At 42.4% G+C, this 16,550-nt stretch overlaps 1 protein-coding gene and 2 long non-coding RNA genes across 6 annotated transcripts in view; 1 reads left to right on the top strand and 2 right to left on the bottom strand.

Moving 5' to 3' along the window:
• Positions 1-16,550, bottom strand: part of LOC306975364 — a 712,990-nt gene that overhangs the window by 378,081 nt on the left and 318,359 nt on the right. The window lies entirely within an intron of this gene.
• Positions 1-16,550, top strand: part of LOC306975210 (MAM domain-containing glycosylphosphatidylinositol anchor protein 2) — a 489,592-nt gene that overhangs the window by 237,071 nt on the left and 235,971 nt on the right. The gene's annotated exons all lie outside the window — the stretch shown is intronic.
• The window catches only part of LOC306975363, a 117,540-nt gene continuing 109,119 nt past the window's right edge, over positions 8,130-16,550 (bottom strand). The window contains exon 3 of the long non-coding RNA XR_013793696.1: positions 8,130-8,190. This is a non-coding gene — a long non-coding RNA (uncharacterized lncRNA). The remainder of the gene's footprint in view (positions 8,191-16,550) is intronic.

Genomic DNA, 16,550 nt, shown 5'->3' with positions numbered 1-16,550 from the left:
TGAGCGTAACCTAAATTATCATGTCCACAACAACATAAAAAATTCCAACGATATAAAAAAATTATATCGCGATAACGATATGAGATACGATATGGCCCACGCCTACTTTAAAACATCGAGAATGAACCAATAACATTGTTTAGAATAAGCGTCGTATGTTTCCCATTGCATACAGTAAGTCTTCTTTTATCTGTCAAGCATCTACATCTGGTAAGGCAATCCTCTCTCCCTTTTATCGAAAGGATAAATATGCTTCGTCGACTACAACCCCCCCCCCCAAACCCCCCCCCGCAAAAAAAGGCAAATGAAAAACAGCACATTGTGGCATTTTCCCTTCACACGAAAAGAAAGTCTGCACCAAAATTACCCACTTTCCTTCAACCCCCATTTCCTTCAATCAAAGCACCCGGAGAGTCGTAGCAATTTTGTGATTCCCAGGAACTCATCTTGGTTGTTTGTCACTTGGTAGGTTACCATCTCACCACCGTACAATCATGTTTCGAAATGCCAGCGGCAAACTCTACCCACTGGACTGGTGGAAATGGAAAAATTACGAATTCAAGGTTTTATTACTGGTTCTGGTTTGTGGACCTACCTCAAACTCAGAATTCAGGTTTTTCAATTCTGGAGGCACCGCACTAACACTAAAATGGACTTGACTGGAGGCTGCGAGTTTGGAAAGGAGTGAGAGTCATTTTATGTTCACATCTGGTTTTAGCTTGTTAATCTGAAGATTCAACAAAACATAGAGTGTATGGCAAGGGTAGGCAACGTCAGCCCCGGGGGCTAAATCCGGCCCTCCAGCACAGAACCTCTGGCCCCCAACATGATTTTGAGAAATATTATGATGCAAATAAGGGATCAAATACCTGTTAAAGGGACTTTACGGAGTTTAAAAATGTTAAAATTAAGTATTTTCCTCCCTCTACATGTTTCAACAATGTCCTAATGTGTAGAATGAGCTCAGACCTGTTCACCACAACTGCCTCTAAAATCCTGCACCGTCATGCACGAGCTTAAAGGAATAGGCCACCGTTTTTACATACTAAGATATGTTCTTACCTCACTTTAGACGTGTTAATATATCCCCGTCTGGTCTTTGTCCGCGCGCTCTGCCAGGCAAACGGAGCACATACGCAGCCTCTCCCACATGTCACATAGCTCCGAAAAAGCTCACGATAGAAGCTACCAAGCTCTTCCACGTGTTCCCTATTTAAATAAAGTTACGTGAAGTGTTTTCATGCGAAGTATATTTACACAGAAATGTAACGTGTCGATTTTATAAGCAAATAAAAAGGGGGACTATATTGTGAGGCGTAATGATACGAGGAGTAAAACGTCCGTGCAGTAACTCCTAAAGGTTATTGACGGAAGTGAGCGGGGGAAGTCTTTAGGAGTTACTGCGCGGACGTTTTGCTCCTCGTATCATTACGCCTCACAATATAGTCCCCCTCTTTATTTGCTTATAAAATCGACATGTTACATTTCTGTGTAAATATACTTCGCATGAAAACACTTCACGTAACTTTATTTAAATAGGGAACACGTGGAAGAGCTTGGTAGCTTCTATCGTGAGCTTTTTCGGAGCTATATGACACGTGGGAGAGGCTGCGTATGTGCTCCGTTTGCGTGACAGAGCGCACGGACAAAGACCAGACGGGGATATATTAACTCGACTAAAGTGAGGTAAGAACATATTTTAGTATGTAAAAACGGTGGCCTATTCCTTTAATATAGAAGCTGCAGTTACACGTATGACCTGAGGTGGCAGTAGTGAGTATAAAATGGCTAATAACATCTAGCCCCTTTAAAGTACACTAAAAATGCGAGAAATAGCGTCTTTTTAGGTGTATTTTTTAAATGTTCTAGCAGAACATCTCACTTGGTCATATATATTGTAAAACAGTGATTCTCAACTGGTGGGTCGGGACTCAAAAGTGGGTCACGAGCCTATAGGGAACTACACGGAAACACACTGGAGTCTGTTAAAATTTGTACTATTGGGTTGTTTTGATCATAACTTCAGTCTTAAAAGCAAATCTACAGCTTGTTCAATAAAACCGTGTGGTAAATACAATATTTTATACGATATATGACAAATTACAGTTTTATTTGGGTCACAGCTTGTCATTAAGGTAATGGCGGGTCTCCGAGCCGGACCACTTTAGAACCACTGATGTAAAACTTTGGCATTAACAGAAAATGGTTCTTAACTTTAGGCTACAATAGTGAGGTTCGGCCCTCGGTGACGCAAACTTGCCTACCCATTTATAAAGGTAGAGGACAGGCTTGAACTCATCGGACCGCTCACTCTCACTCAATGGTCGACAATTGGAACTCTCTGTAAAACTTCTGTTCTTAGAGCTCCACGTGTCCTTCACAAAGATATTAATGAGATCTGTTTGAAGAAATCGCCTCCAGTTGCTCCCATCCTGACCTTTGCTCCATTGACAGTTTTGAGTGCTACTTACCCACAGGCCGCTTTGAAATCCTACGTGTCCTTCGCTATTGTGTAGAAAGCTTCATCCAGACATACGTTGAACATCAGGTTTTTATTGCCTGTGTGATTTACAAGGACAACGTTGTCGAGATAGAGTCCTGTATAAATGATTAACTCACCAATGTATGCCTGAAGACTCTTGAGATTTCTTTAGGAAATTTTAATTAAAGTTCTGAAAAGGCTTCTCAGAATCAATGTGACCAAATATATTGCAGGTTTTGTTTTGCTGTTAATTAAAAATTGAGTGGTAAGTTGCACTTATATACGCATCTGTAAAGTAGAGCTAGCTTTTGAAATAGTAGATAACAAGTATGAGCGTCACCAGCCCAGTGTTATTTGAAGGGATATCTCAGGATTTTTCACAACACTCTAGTTATCCAGAGTGTTGTTGATTTCTGGAGAGATACATATATACACATTTTTTTTTTATTCATGCAGTCTTTATATTTGAAGTGTTTAGTGGTGCTAGGCTAGTGCTAGGCTAGTGCATGTCTATGGTAACTAGTAGCCTGCATTAAAAACAGTTTGACCCAAGCACAGTGCACCTGAGGGAAAGCACTTATAACACCAGACTACCCATATAAATGTCTGTCGATAAAATAATTATAACCATTTTGCATTTAAAATAACTTCTATTTGAGCAGCTTCCTGGTTGTTAGCTACCCAGCGGTGGAGTGATCTGCTCGGTTACCGGATCTACAGTAGTTTGTTTATCTGCGGCCGTCGTTATTACACATGGAATTCACAAAGGAGCTTTCTGCAAATCAGATATGGCAACGTTTGGAGGACGACCCCATGATTTTGAAGAGGTTTTTAATGCAGGCTACTAGTTACCATAGACATGTGCTAGCCGAGCACTAGCCTAGCACCAGTAAACTCTTCACACATAATAAAATAAAAAATATATATATTTCCAGAAATCAACAACACTCTGGATAACTAGGAAATGAGGCCCTATGTCAAAAATCTTGAAATATAGCTCGTCCAGGAAACTTTTCATCATTCATTAGCCTGCTCAATGTATTTCCCCTACATAGCCATTAGCATTAGCCATTGAACATCCGGAATCATGAACGATCCAGATGATTTCAGCTGTTGTCAACCCATCGACCGCACTTAGGTGAGGTCAAAGCCTAGTTCGAAATCATTAGTGAATGTACACACCTTTTGAGATTTTACTTTACATAAGAATTGGCATTTAAAAGTGTCCTTTGAACTAAATGCTAAATCATATTCAGTTTCTGCTTTCTGTGGGGTCGGATACACATTCGACAGCATCTTTTAATATGTTTATAATAGAGAAACCACAGAATTTATATATACTGTAAATGCCAAGAAACAGGCATGTTATACCTCACTATGCTTTAATATAGGGCCTAACTTCACCATTCATTTCAATGGGGATAGAGCGCTCAATTCAAACAGGCCTGGCCCAGGAACAGATACGCTAAGGTTCTGTGATTTCTATGATGACAATGGATGTGATCTTTGGGAGTTTAGACTTTTATTGATCGGTTGCACTGGTAAGATTGAGTTAAAGTCAAGGGGAAGTGTTTTTATTGTGATTTTACAGACGGAATAACGTTTGAAGCCGAGACCTTCTCTCTGAGGCAAGAGCTTTAACCACTCGCCCAATGTCCAGAGAGATAAACATGTCCTCCTCTTCTGTAAGAGCCTCTAATGTTAAACCAAGGACGTATGAATGCATAAATCCCGGCCAAGTAGGAGACTGGCAGTGGATCTTCTTTCCTATTCCCTTTCTCCTTGAGCTTTCCCCGCAATGTTGAGAATAGAATAGCAACCGATGACTTTTACAGCGAGAATCGATTTGATCCTAATGCATTCATGAGTGCCACTTTCTGCCTCTTTTGCATAATAATTGTTTGCCTTCAACCACTGAAAACCACATATGTACTTACACCACAATTCCCCAAAACCCCGCCGTCGCTAAGTGCTCCGGAGTGCAAACAACTAATGGCAGGCTTAGCGTAAACACCGGCATTTGGCGCATTTTTTGACGGAGAAGCTGTCGAGACGAGGTGCGACGCACGGAGGAAATGGAGTTTCATACTTAAATCGATGTTATTACTGAGCCGCAGGATTAGGCGCGCCGTGTGACTACAGGCTTTCACTGGGGACGTCATATTGCATGTCCTGAATGCGGAGGAACGGCAAAGAAACTTCAAATAGGTGAGTGCGGGACTCAGGCGCGGAGCAGAGATGATCCCAAAAGACGTGCATTGAAGCTTCACATACCGTAGGACATGAAAGACACACAGCGGGAGCACACACCGGCTTTTATACACGATTTAGTGAAGATTATGCCACCAAAACTGCAAAATAAGGTAATATCTCTCCGCGAGTTGAAATTACTTAAATGGGGAACTTTGAAATTGTGAAGAATGGCGAAAGAATTGTCGCTTTTTTTGTCATTTACCTAGCTGCTTTTCGGATTTGCGACGATCAGCCACACTGGAAATTGTTAGATTTATAAAGTGCGACTAAACTACATATTCTAAAAAGCCACAATATTGGAAATTACAATAGTTAAAGACTCTAAAAAGGCAAACAATCGACTGGGAACAGTAGTGTTTAATTAGAATGTCATGTATTTAGTTTAAAGGGACTATACGGGTTTTAAAAATGTTAAAATTAAGTATTTTCCTCCCCCTACATGTTCCAGCAATGTCCTAATGTGTAGAATGAGCTCAGACCTGTTCACCACAACTGCCTACCTAAAATCCTGCTCTGTCACTCAGAAAGGTGCTTAATATAGAAGCTGCAGTTACGCATAAGACCTGAGGTGGCAGTAGTGAGCATAAAATGACTAACTTGCATCTAGTCCCTTTAAAGGGGGGAAAAATTGGTTTAGTGTTTTTCGATTGCAGTCTGGGTCACAACATGTCACTTAATAAGTAATAAATAAATCCACAGCTGCAGCCTCAAAGATAATCCACACATGGTCCACATACAACGATCGTTTTCCTCTTCGAAGGTAAACTTTTTGTCCACCCGCGTGCATCCTGAGAGCTCCTCGCGTATTCCTGTTTTGCCCATTGACAATTTAGTGTGAGTTTGTCGCTGATTTTATGGTGATATTCACCAGATCCTCTTCTCTGCTGTTGCGTGTGCCTACCTGTTTGTTAGTCAGACAGGCGCTGCAGCATCACAGCAACCTGGAATTTTTTGTCCAGAATGCGACAGGACCGGCCAGTTATCCTGTTGATTAAAGCAATACTAAGTAACTTGTTTACCGTAATAAATCCTTTCCGTAGTCCCTCTAGGGGTAATTCAAGGGTTAATGGAATGACTGGAAGGTCTGGAAGGCAAAATAAGGTGCAGTTATAAAGTGTCACCCTTTTTCTTTTAAATTTGTATCATTTATTTGAGCTGAAACAACCAAGTAACTTCCTTTAATGCTGTTGCTGGACCCAAAAGCATAAAAACTTGGTCTCTAAAGATATTTTTTTCGATAATTGCTATTGATACCTTTGTTTCTTTGATGCCTTTGAAAACTTTCTTTCCTGATTCCAAACTGGTATCGTTTAACAGTGCTCAGCCCTGCCTATGTTAGAGGACAAATAATCATAAACCCAGTTTGTTTGCTAATTTCTTTTTCACAGTGCATTCCTTTGCCTGTTTATGCCACCTTATTTATTCAGCCTATTCTTCAGATGAAAACATCTTCATCAACAAATCATCCGTGATAGCCTCCGTGGCAGATAACGCTCGCTCCGTGCCGCGGAACTGCCTATATGGAGTCATGAGCTTAGGGTTTGAGAAGCTTATGTCGAAAACAAGGTGTCAGGCGTCTCACAGGAGCAAATAAGTCAAAACTCCCTTTATCACCGACAATCTCATCCATAAATATTCCGACCTCATTCAACTGTCTGCCGCTCGGAGCTCACAATTGTTCTTATGCAGCAGTCAGGGGAGATACGTCAAAACAATGGCCTGACTAAATCGAATTGAAAGATAAGCTTCACCCGATAGGAACCTGTTAAAAATAGAAATGGCGCTGTTTAGAAAGCCTGATGTGCCCTCGACTGTGGTGATGGTGAAGAGGCAAAGGTGGTAAGCACAGGCATAGGAAAAACAGTCTTTCTGGTTTAACTTGAACGCTAAAGTGTCATTGCTTTAGGAAGTCAGGCGCTTTATCAAAAGAGTTTGTTTGTTTTGTTTGTTTGTATACTTTATTGTCCCCGTAGGGAAATTTGTCCTCTGCATTTAACCCATCCTTCGATGCCACTGGGGCAACCCGTAAGGAGCAGTGGTCGACGGCCGTGCCACGCCCGGGGACCCATCTCCATGATGTGGAGCCAGGCTGATGGTCAGAATCACCTGGCTGGAGGATTCACCTATTGCACATGTTTTTAGTGGTAGGGGAAACCGGAGTACCCGGAGGAAACCTACGCAGACACGGGGAGAACATGCAGACTCCACACAGAAAGGCCCCGTCCTGGTGGGAATCAAACCCGGGACCTTCTAGCTGTGAAGCGGAGGCGCTAACCGCTGCGCTACCGTGCCGGTTACCATCCGTAACCATCCGTGGTCGTTTTTCAAGAGAGCTGTAGACTCTGGTGCGTGTTGTTGCTGCAAATTAGCGTCACCACTTTGAAATACAGAAAGACATTTCTATTCAACAAGATTATGGTGTTCTTACAAATCGTTGTTGGAATGACAATCTCATTTTAATTTCCCCTTTACGTCTTAGTTCTAATTCCAAAGAAAAGTTTGTTATGTTTGGCATATAGTATGAAAGGAGATGACTCTGTAATCCAAATATGGTCATTTCCTTTCTGGGAGACAGGCATGGCTAAAGACGGGAGACATATACAGACGCAACTTCAGGGTCTTTTTTGTTTTCAACAGACAGTACAGACTTTCCTCTCTGCCTCTCCTAAAGTGAAGATATTACTGTGCGGATGTCGAAGTACTTCTGGTGTATTGCGCCTTACGATATAGTTCCCCTTTTTATCCGCTTAGAAAATCCACATTGTTTAATTTTGTGTATTTATACTTTATAGTGTAACACTTCACGCAACCATATTTAAATAGGGAAAATGTGAAAGAGCTTGGTAGCTTCTATCTTCACCTCGTTTGGAGCGATAGAGAATATTATGTGACTGAGGGCACGTGCGAAGACCAGACATGTACAAATGAACTCGTCTACGCTCAGGTAAAAACATATCTCAGTATATAAAAAGGTGGCCTATTCCTTTAAAAAAATCACATTTATGTTAAATGGGCTGAATAATCTAATCTGAATAAAAGTAGCCTGACAGACCGTGCGTGCATATCTCATATTCGTACTAACTCTGTCCGATTCCATTGATTTCCACTGTGCTAGTTACGATCAAATAACATTTTCGTGTTCATTTCAGCTGAATAGACCCAAAACCACAGAATAATGATCATTTTTACATGTGTAGATGTTAAAGGACAATCATATGTGAGAGAAAACTTTTAAAAGTTACCTTTTAGAAGAATTCTGCGGGAATGTTGTGTTTGTAATCAGTGGCATGCGGCTCGTGGCCCGTGCTTGTATGAAGCATACGGGACTTTTGAGCTGTGTGTTGTCAGCGGTGACGTCATTCAGATACTGCGCTATTATCTTATAATATGTATTATCCATCCATCTTCTTCCACTTGTCCGTTGCTGGGTCGTGGGGGCAGCCGTTGTACCGGTCCTAATCACATTGCACCAGCCCCTTATGGCTCCTCCTGCAGGTGGTGGGTCCACAGAAGGACGGCCTCATGGTTCTAACTGGGCCTGTTGGTCTCTCATAAGGGGCTTCTTAACCGCTCTTTGACTTACCCGTCACCTAGGACCTGTTTGCCATGGGAGACCCTACCAGAGGCACAAAGCCCCAGACAACATAGCTCCTAGGATCATTCGGGTGCTCAAACCCCTCCACCACGTTAAAGTGGCGGTTCCAGGAGGGGATAATATGTATTAATTTACAGCAAATGTATCTCTATTTTTTTTATTTCCCTATTCACCTGCAGTGTCTTAAACAAACAACTCTGTAAACCAATTACAGTATAGGGTTGATATCACGATCAGGTCCAAAAGCTCTTATGAACTGTTGAACAAGAGCCATTTGCTCGTGTGAATATGTTTGCCATGGTGTAAACTGCGCGGAAATCAGCTTTTGAACATAATGAAAGCCCACGGAGTTACATTAGCTTGTTGTTTGCAGAGGAAATGATTACAGTCTGTGATCATACTGTACCATCGTCTCATTGAATACATTTAGAAAAACAATGCTCATTGCACATTAGACATCAAACTCATCATCCATAAAAAGGCAGATTCTTAGCATCCTGACAGGCCGGTGTCGAGCGGCGAGGGTCTGGATTGACGAGGCTAATTGACATGAGAGTTGGCCCCGTGTGGCATCACTGCTGTCTCCACATGATGAGCTGTCAGCTATGCAAATGTACAGGGAGCAGGTGATTACGCCCTCTCCCTGTCAAACCCTCCATATTTACACCAGGATGTATGTCGTACATGGACGGTTCGCAGGTTCTAATTAAGAGACAATCAATTTACAGTGGCTGAGAAAAAATGGCATCAAATATCATCAGCTTTAAAGAGACTAGATGCAAGTTGGTCATGTTATGCTCACTACTGCCGCCTCAGGTCTTACGCGTCACTGCAGTTTCTATATTAAGCTCGTGCATGACGGCACTTCAGACCTGAAGTAACACCTTTTTGAGTGACAGTGCAGGATTTTAGAGGCAGTTGTGGTGAACAGGTCGGGGCTCATTTTACACATTAGGACATTGCTGGAACATGTAGGGGGAGGAAAATACTAGCGGTATGTCATGTGCCCAAAATTATGGCTCATGCTTCACATCTAGAAAGTTCGGGGGGTCTTAAAATGATAAAATTAGTGGTTTCTTATTTCAACCAACATCAACAACCGTATAGAAAGAAGCATCACAAGGGTCAGATAAAACTTGTGACATTGCAGACGTGATACTGTATCCTGGGTTTTACAAACTCTGATGTTCTGGTACTTTAGCACTCAGATTGCCTCTTCTACTAATAAGTTCTTGCTTAATCCTGGTAGCAAAAGTTCAAAGTTGTTTTAAAAAGCCTGTATACAGTCAAAAATGGGGGGGAGGGGGGAAAATCAAGCCTTTGGTTGGTTTATTTCATGCAATTTCTTCGTTTATTTACATTTTGGGCACACTAAAACACTTTAGCTGTGTAAGATAATGCCTTCCCCGACTCCTATATAAAGTTTGCTGTGTCTGGAGTGGAGGGGGAGCGGAGGGTGCACGAAGCGGCCTCTGTGATTCTTTGAAGTTGGAAAAAAGCTGCAGTGAAAGGGAGAGGGGATAAGCCATGCTCCGGGCGATAGCACAGAGAGACCTTTGCTTGGTCTTTGGGACTTAAGTGTTTGCGGAGAGAATTCAGTGGCAAAGAAAAATGTCTCTTGAAATGTTTAGATATGGGTCAGGAGTGGCAGCGGCACAGCGAAACAGACTTTATTTGAGCTTTTTACCAACAGCTCAAGGATCCTTTGTGGAAAACATGCCTGGAGTTCACTCATTAATGTTTGAGTTATCCTGCATTATCAGTCCATCTTCTCCTCTTCACATGATTGTTTTGGTCCATATTCATTACTACCTTTCCTAATACATTTCTGACATCCTATTTCTTCACAGGGTTTCACATTATTTCAATATGACTTTTGATTATTTTAACTTTTTGGCTGCTCCCTTGAGCTATAAGGGGTTCTTTGAGTAGAAATGAAAGACTCAAGAGACAAAAACGTTGGGAACCACAACAACAGCAACACTATGTGCAACACTCCAGGATATTCCATCAATAGATGATCTTCTTCCCTGATGGCACAAGCAAATACAAGACGACAATGCCAGGAATGCTAACTTGTTGATGATGCAGGCCAAACAATGAAGGCTGCTAAAAGAAAGCACTTCAGAGACAAACAACTACAGTAACTTATTACACTCACTGCTGTCCTGCTCTCCTTCCTCCTCTTTATCCTCCTTTTCTTTCTGTCTGTCTTTCTGTCTGTCGTAGCTGTGTCTGTTTTCTTCTCGTACGTGAGGGAAGGGCTGGGCTCATGGGGCCTTTTCAGGGAGTATGCGACGGCCAATTGTCGTTGCCTCTCAGTGACAGTATTCTCTTGGTCATTTCTGTCAAATATGTTGGCCCTCTGGGGGCCCCTGCTGGCTTGGGGGCCCAGGCTGCTGCATGCCTTGCCTAATGGCAAGCTACGCCTATGTGTGGGTGGCTCTTGGTGCCTCTTCAGTGTTTCAGAAGAAGATATTTGTAGGTCTCAAATGTCTTTAGCTCATAAGCCTGTAGTTTTTAGACTCCTACTCCTAAAATCTCAAATGCTTGGGATTCTTGTATTAAAGCAGGACTAAGTAACTCTTGCCCCTTGAGGCCATAAGCGCAACTGCAGGTGTCATAGCAAGTTACGATTTTTTAACTTATTAATTGTCTTGGAGAGCAAATACTGCGCTGACAGGAAAGGCGAAGAGAGAGAGAGATATTGTACATCCAATTATACAATGGAAATAATTTTTTTCACTCAAACTTGGCTGAAAATACTGTTTAAAGTAACGCTAGCCCGCAGTTAGCTTTGCCCGTTAGCCTGTTAGCTTCTTCTTCGTGATTCCGTTAGTGTGTATTGGTTGCTCCGGTCCGGTGGCAGTCAAGTTGCAACCATGGTTTTCTGGCCAGAGACACCAGGAGGAGATGAAAGACCCTCCAATCATCCCATAAACACTTGTATTACCCCCACAGGGACTACGAAAAGGATTTATTATGGTAAACACGTTACTTAGTACTGCTTTAATTGAGCAGCTTATAAACCGTCTCTCAAATGCTGTTGCTCCTGGAAAGTCAAATTTCCTCTTTGAGATCATTTAAAACCACAAATTGCTTTGGAAATCTTGCAAGTAGATCATTCATTTCTACTGTGCAATAAAACGTCCCTTTGAGTTTCTGAAAACAAAGTTGCTCTCGGGAAAGGGTGAAGTTGCGAGACAGGCTGATCCCGCGTCTGAGGCAAAAGTCACGTAAATGTTTCATGAGACGTCCGCTCGGAAACAGAACTTTCCCATTTGTTCCGGGGGTAAACTGCACTGCTGTCTGCCTCGACACTATCCCAACAACATCATTAATATCTAACGTTGCTACTACGCGGCGAGGAATACACTTCAAACGAATTGTTTGATGATTTCACAATATTTTTTAGGCATTTTCCCCCATCCAATAATATCAAGACCATTAGATCTCCCTTTGTCTTCTGTGTGAAAGAGTAATTGATGAATATTGATTTGATTTTCTTTGTGGTTATCAACATAATTGAAACGCAAGGTCAACTTAGCGCTTTCACAAACACCGCAGTGTGTGAGTCGTCATGGAAACCTAACAGTGAAAATGTAATGAAAATGATGTGAATTCGGTTCTTTTGTTTTTTTGTCTCCTTTCATGACAAACAAGAGAGTGGTCGCAAAATATGCAACTATTGTGATGGATGTGAAAAGCTCCTTCCTTGATATTTTTGCGAAAAAAGCTCTTGAAATGTCAGACTGTGTATTCGGCAACAAATTGCAGACTTCATTTGGTTTGACAAAGAACTCCACAAGTACAAAACAGTAAGAGCTCAATAGCTTTTTTTCTTGCTGACTCTGACGAACTAAAACAATAGCAGGATCAGTCGCGACCAAATAAAGGAACAGCTCAAGAAAACTAAAGTAAAGGCTGTCTACTGGAGGATAGGTGATTTTGTCCTGAAACTAATGGATAACGCTAAATACAAAACATAGCTACAAAATCTGAATAATCTTTGGTATAAGAGCCGTACGAACTCTTTTTGTTTTCTTTTCACTGAAACTGTGGAAGGAGAGCAAGAGATGGGAGGTGGGAGGGGCTTATGGTGAGATACAGTGAAACTACTGGATATTGTGTTGTTTTAGATCAGTATTTGTTTATTTGGTTTATTTGGTTGGGACAGTGCATGTTAAAGGGGCTAGATGCAAGTTAGCCATTTTATACCCACTACTGCCACCTCAGGTCATACGTGTAACTGCAGCTTCTATATTAAGCTTGTGCATGACGGCAATTCGTACCCGAATTAACACCGTTTTGAGAGACAGTGCAGGATTTTAGAGGCAGTTGTGGTGAATAGACGTTGTTGGAACATGTAGGGGGAGGAATATACATAATTTTGACATTTTTAAACTCTGTATAGTCCCTTTAATGAACATACATGGGACTCATACATGTAAACACGCCAGATAGTGATCAAGATGTCCATTCATCCATCCATTTTCTTCCACTTCTCCGTTTCCGGGTCGTGGGGGCAGCTGTTGGAGCTGCCCATATCACATTGCACCAGCCCCTATGGCTCCTCCTGCAGGTGGTGGGTCCACAGAAGGACGGCCTCATGGTTCTAACTGGGCCTGGTGGTCTCTCATGAGGGGCTTCTGAACCGCTCTTTGTCTGACCCGTCACTGAGGACCTGTTTGCCATGGGAGACCCTACCAGGGGCACGAAGTCCCCGACAACAGAGCCCCCAGGATCCTTCGGGCGCTCAAACCCCTCCGCCACATTATGGTGGCGGTTCTAGGAGGGGAGTGATCAAGATGTGTTTGAGAATATTACCAAATACCTGGAAAAAGTCACTCACTGAACTATTTCTACTATATTTGTGCAAGAAGACGCTAACCCCTCATGGGGAAACAACAAGTTTGTATGTTCTTACTGAATGGTTTCATCTGGTTGCACCAGTTTTTCACATACAGTTGTGCGAATAACTTTACACAACCTGGTGGATTTTTTTGGCCAACACAAAAACCTTTTTTCCACTCATGGCCAGTGATGTTGTGAAGCCATTTATTGTGGAAAAAGGTTTTTTTAAACTCAAGGCCTATGATTCGAAATGAGTTTTTATGAGTTTTTTTCACACATTTTTAATGATGGCCCAGGGTAAAAGTGCACCATACCTACTGTGAAATATGGAGCTGGTTCGCTGACGCTACTGGCTCCAGCAGAATAAAGGGAAGGTTCTGGTCGTGTCCATCTCAGTCTCCTGACCTCAATATCATTGAACCACTATGGGGAGAGCTCAAGTGTTCAAACAATAGACACGGTAGCGCAGCGGTTAGTGCTCGTGCCTCACGGCTCGAAGGTCCTGGGTTTGATTCCCACCTGGACGGGGCCTTTCTGTGCGGAGTTTGCATGTTCTCCCCGTGTCTGCGTAGGTTAGTGGTAGGTTATAAAAAACATGTGCAATAGGTTAATCCTCCAGCCAGGTGTTTCTGACCACCAGCCTGGCTCCACATCATGGAGATGGGTCCCCGAGCGCCGGCCCATGCTGGCAGCTCACTGCTCCTACAGGTCGCCCCATGCGACACTGATGATGGGTCAAATGCAGAGAACTAATTTCTCTACAGAGTTTTCTCTACAGAGATTAATACAGTATAACTTAACTTAACAAGACAGCCCAGGAACTTACAGGAGGCTTTTTGCCAAGAACAATGGGCCGCATTACCATTATATTATATTATATACAGAACCTTCTCCACACCTACCACAAAAGACTCCTTGCTGATACTTAAGGGGGCAATACACAGTATGTGTAAACTTATCAGCAGGGTAATTTTGGTATTTTATTTTGTTATGGTGAAATGTTTGAAATGAGTTCACACATTTTTTTTTCACAATGAATGGCTTCACAACATCACTGACAATGAGGGCAAAATTTACCAGGGTGTTTAAACTTTTCCCCTGTATATCCAAACCTTGTGTAGGCTAATCCTTCAGCTATCGGCACTCCTAATCACAAACATGCCTCAAGATCATTCAGATGCCAAATGCATGTGGACCTTTAACATGGAAGCTACAGCGTATTAGTTCATAATATGGGTCATTATAATCTACATGGAATTGTTGGAATAGAAAGCTACAATTTGTGAACCAACTCATGTCATATTGCAAAGAAAATCCCTTGCTACATTTTAGAACAAATCTTTTCTCAATTCAGTCTTTTTCCAAAGCTCTCTTGAGATTACAACCATTCACTGTACGTTCCTTCTACTTGTTAACACAGACATAACAATGGGTCTCTTTCGACGACAAAAACACAAACCTGAATTTGCTGCTCGCGAGCTGCTTGTGGAACTCAGCGGATGATGTAGCTTTGATAGCCTCTGGGAACATAATGGGAGGCCGACACAAGAGCTCTGAAAATGACACGGAGAATAGAGCGCCCTATAGAGAGCTCATGTCATTCAGCGGGATTACAACTCCAGGGAGACTCTTCGCGGGGTAGGGAAACATGAGATACAGCTGCCGCGAATAGAGGACAACAGCGGTGGGTGATATCGACAGCAATATCTCTGTGGGTGTGGTTGGGTTTAGTCTCCGTCAACTAAGTCTCCAAACCAGTGACACATTCAGTTTCATTGCTACTGTTGGTAGCGGGGGACGCACTTGCTGGTGTTGTGATCACTTTCCTGCGGCGTGGAGTTTTCCCTGTGCTCAAGAAACCATTGATCTCTTGCAGGACATGGAAAGTGTTTAGCTCACATTGGGAGAAACAGTTTGTCATTTGTTTGTTGTATTGAAGGTGCCTTATGCAACTTGTTAGGTGGGAGAAAAAGTTGGTACAAGGTCAAATATGCTCAATCATCAACTTTTTTTTCCAGCTAAAAAAATCGCATAATGCACCTTTAAGATGTTAATGTAAAGAAGAAAATGAAAAGGCTACCGCTGACTGCACTGGCGCAGCCTTAGAGCAGTTGTTCCCAACCTTTTTGGTCTTACAGACCCCTTGAAAATGGCAATGTTGATTTGAAAATGAAGCGAAAATTCCCCCAAAACTAGAAATTTTACAGCTTTTCCTGTAAAAATAGTGTTCAGTTTCCCCTTTTATTCCATCTGCAATAGTTTCAAGCACCCCCTGCTAGGTCCTCGAGTACCCCCAAGGATCCCTGTACCCCTGGTTGGGAAACACTGCCTTAGAGCAATGCTGTTGTTGAGCCAGGCGGAAGATTGGGCCCTTAATGTATTTGGTGTTTGATAGCCTGGCCTTAGCCATAGGTAAACTCCGGTCGAATATAATTTCCATACATGTACGTCTGGGTCTGATCTTGAATTTCAACCTACCATTCAGCGAGTGGGGGAGGCGGGTGTCAAGTATTTGTGCCACATTTGCTGGTTGTAGTTTGGCAATGGCCCCGGATACGAAAGTAATGGAAGCTCTGCAATCCGTTCTGGCTCAGTTCTTAAATATCCAGAAATTAAAATTGAAGCCTTGGAATGCGCAAGGAATGCTCCCAATAGTTATGATAGAGTTATGATAAATGCTTCACTCACTCGGGCGCATTACATACGTCACGACCAAACGCTAGCGAAAATCAGATCCAATCGTTTCAAAGGAGTTCACCCCTCCCACCTGATAACGGAGCTCAATTGTGAAGGTCCAGACCCTTGTACGAAACGCAATGAGTACGAGGGTATGGTATTGGACTAATCTAGCACATTCAATGTCATACATTAAAAAAAAAAAATTCTTGTGATCCCCACCTTAAGGTCTTACTTCAGGAACCACTGCTATACCGTATAAATGCGTTTCCAGTGACATCACACATAGTTCTGGTGGCCATTTTGAATACCAAAGTAGCATTATGCAGGCTAAACTAACTCACTGAAGAGGAGACAGAAAACCTTTCTCTGTGATTTTTACAGTTTGTCATGTCAACAGAGTCTCAGTCTGAGTCGGTGTTTAAGCTGCACAAGACGTTAGCATGCTAGTGGTTAGCAACTGTCAACAGTTTATTCAATCAACTGCCAATGGCTTCAACACAAAAAACACATGTGTGGCTCACATCTATGAACACTGAGGAAATACTACAGTAACAGCTCAGACCGCTGTCACATGTTGTATCCTGTGGGTCAGGGCTTTCTCCTGGAGAGATCAGAGCTGAGCTGCTGAAGCTAAGTGCTAACCGGTAGCATGCTAGCATCTTAAACACTGACTCCCTGGTTTCTTCA

The sequence above is a fragment of the Gobius niger genome, assembly GCF_951799975.1.
Source record: "Gobius niger genome assembly, chromosome: 15".
NCBI classification, from domain to species: domain Eukaryota; kingdom Metazoa; phylum Chordata; class Actinopteri; order Gobiiformes; family Gobiidae; genus Gobius; species Gobius niger.
Note: the sequence above shows the minus strand (reverse complement) of the source record. Positions and strands in the feature narration are given on the sequence as shown.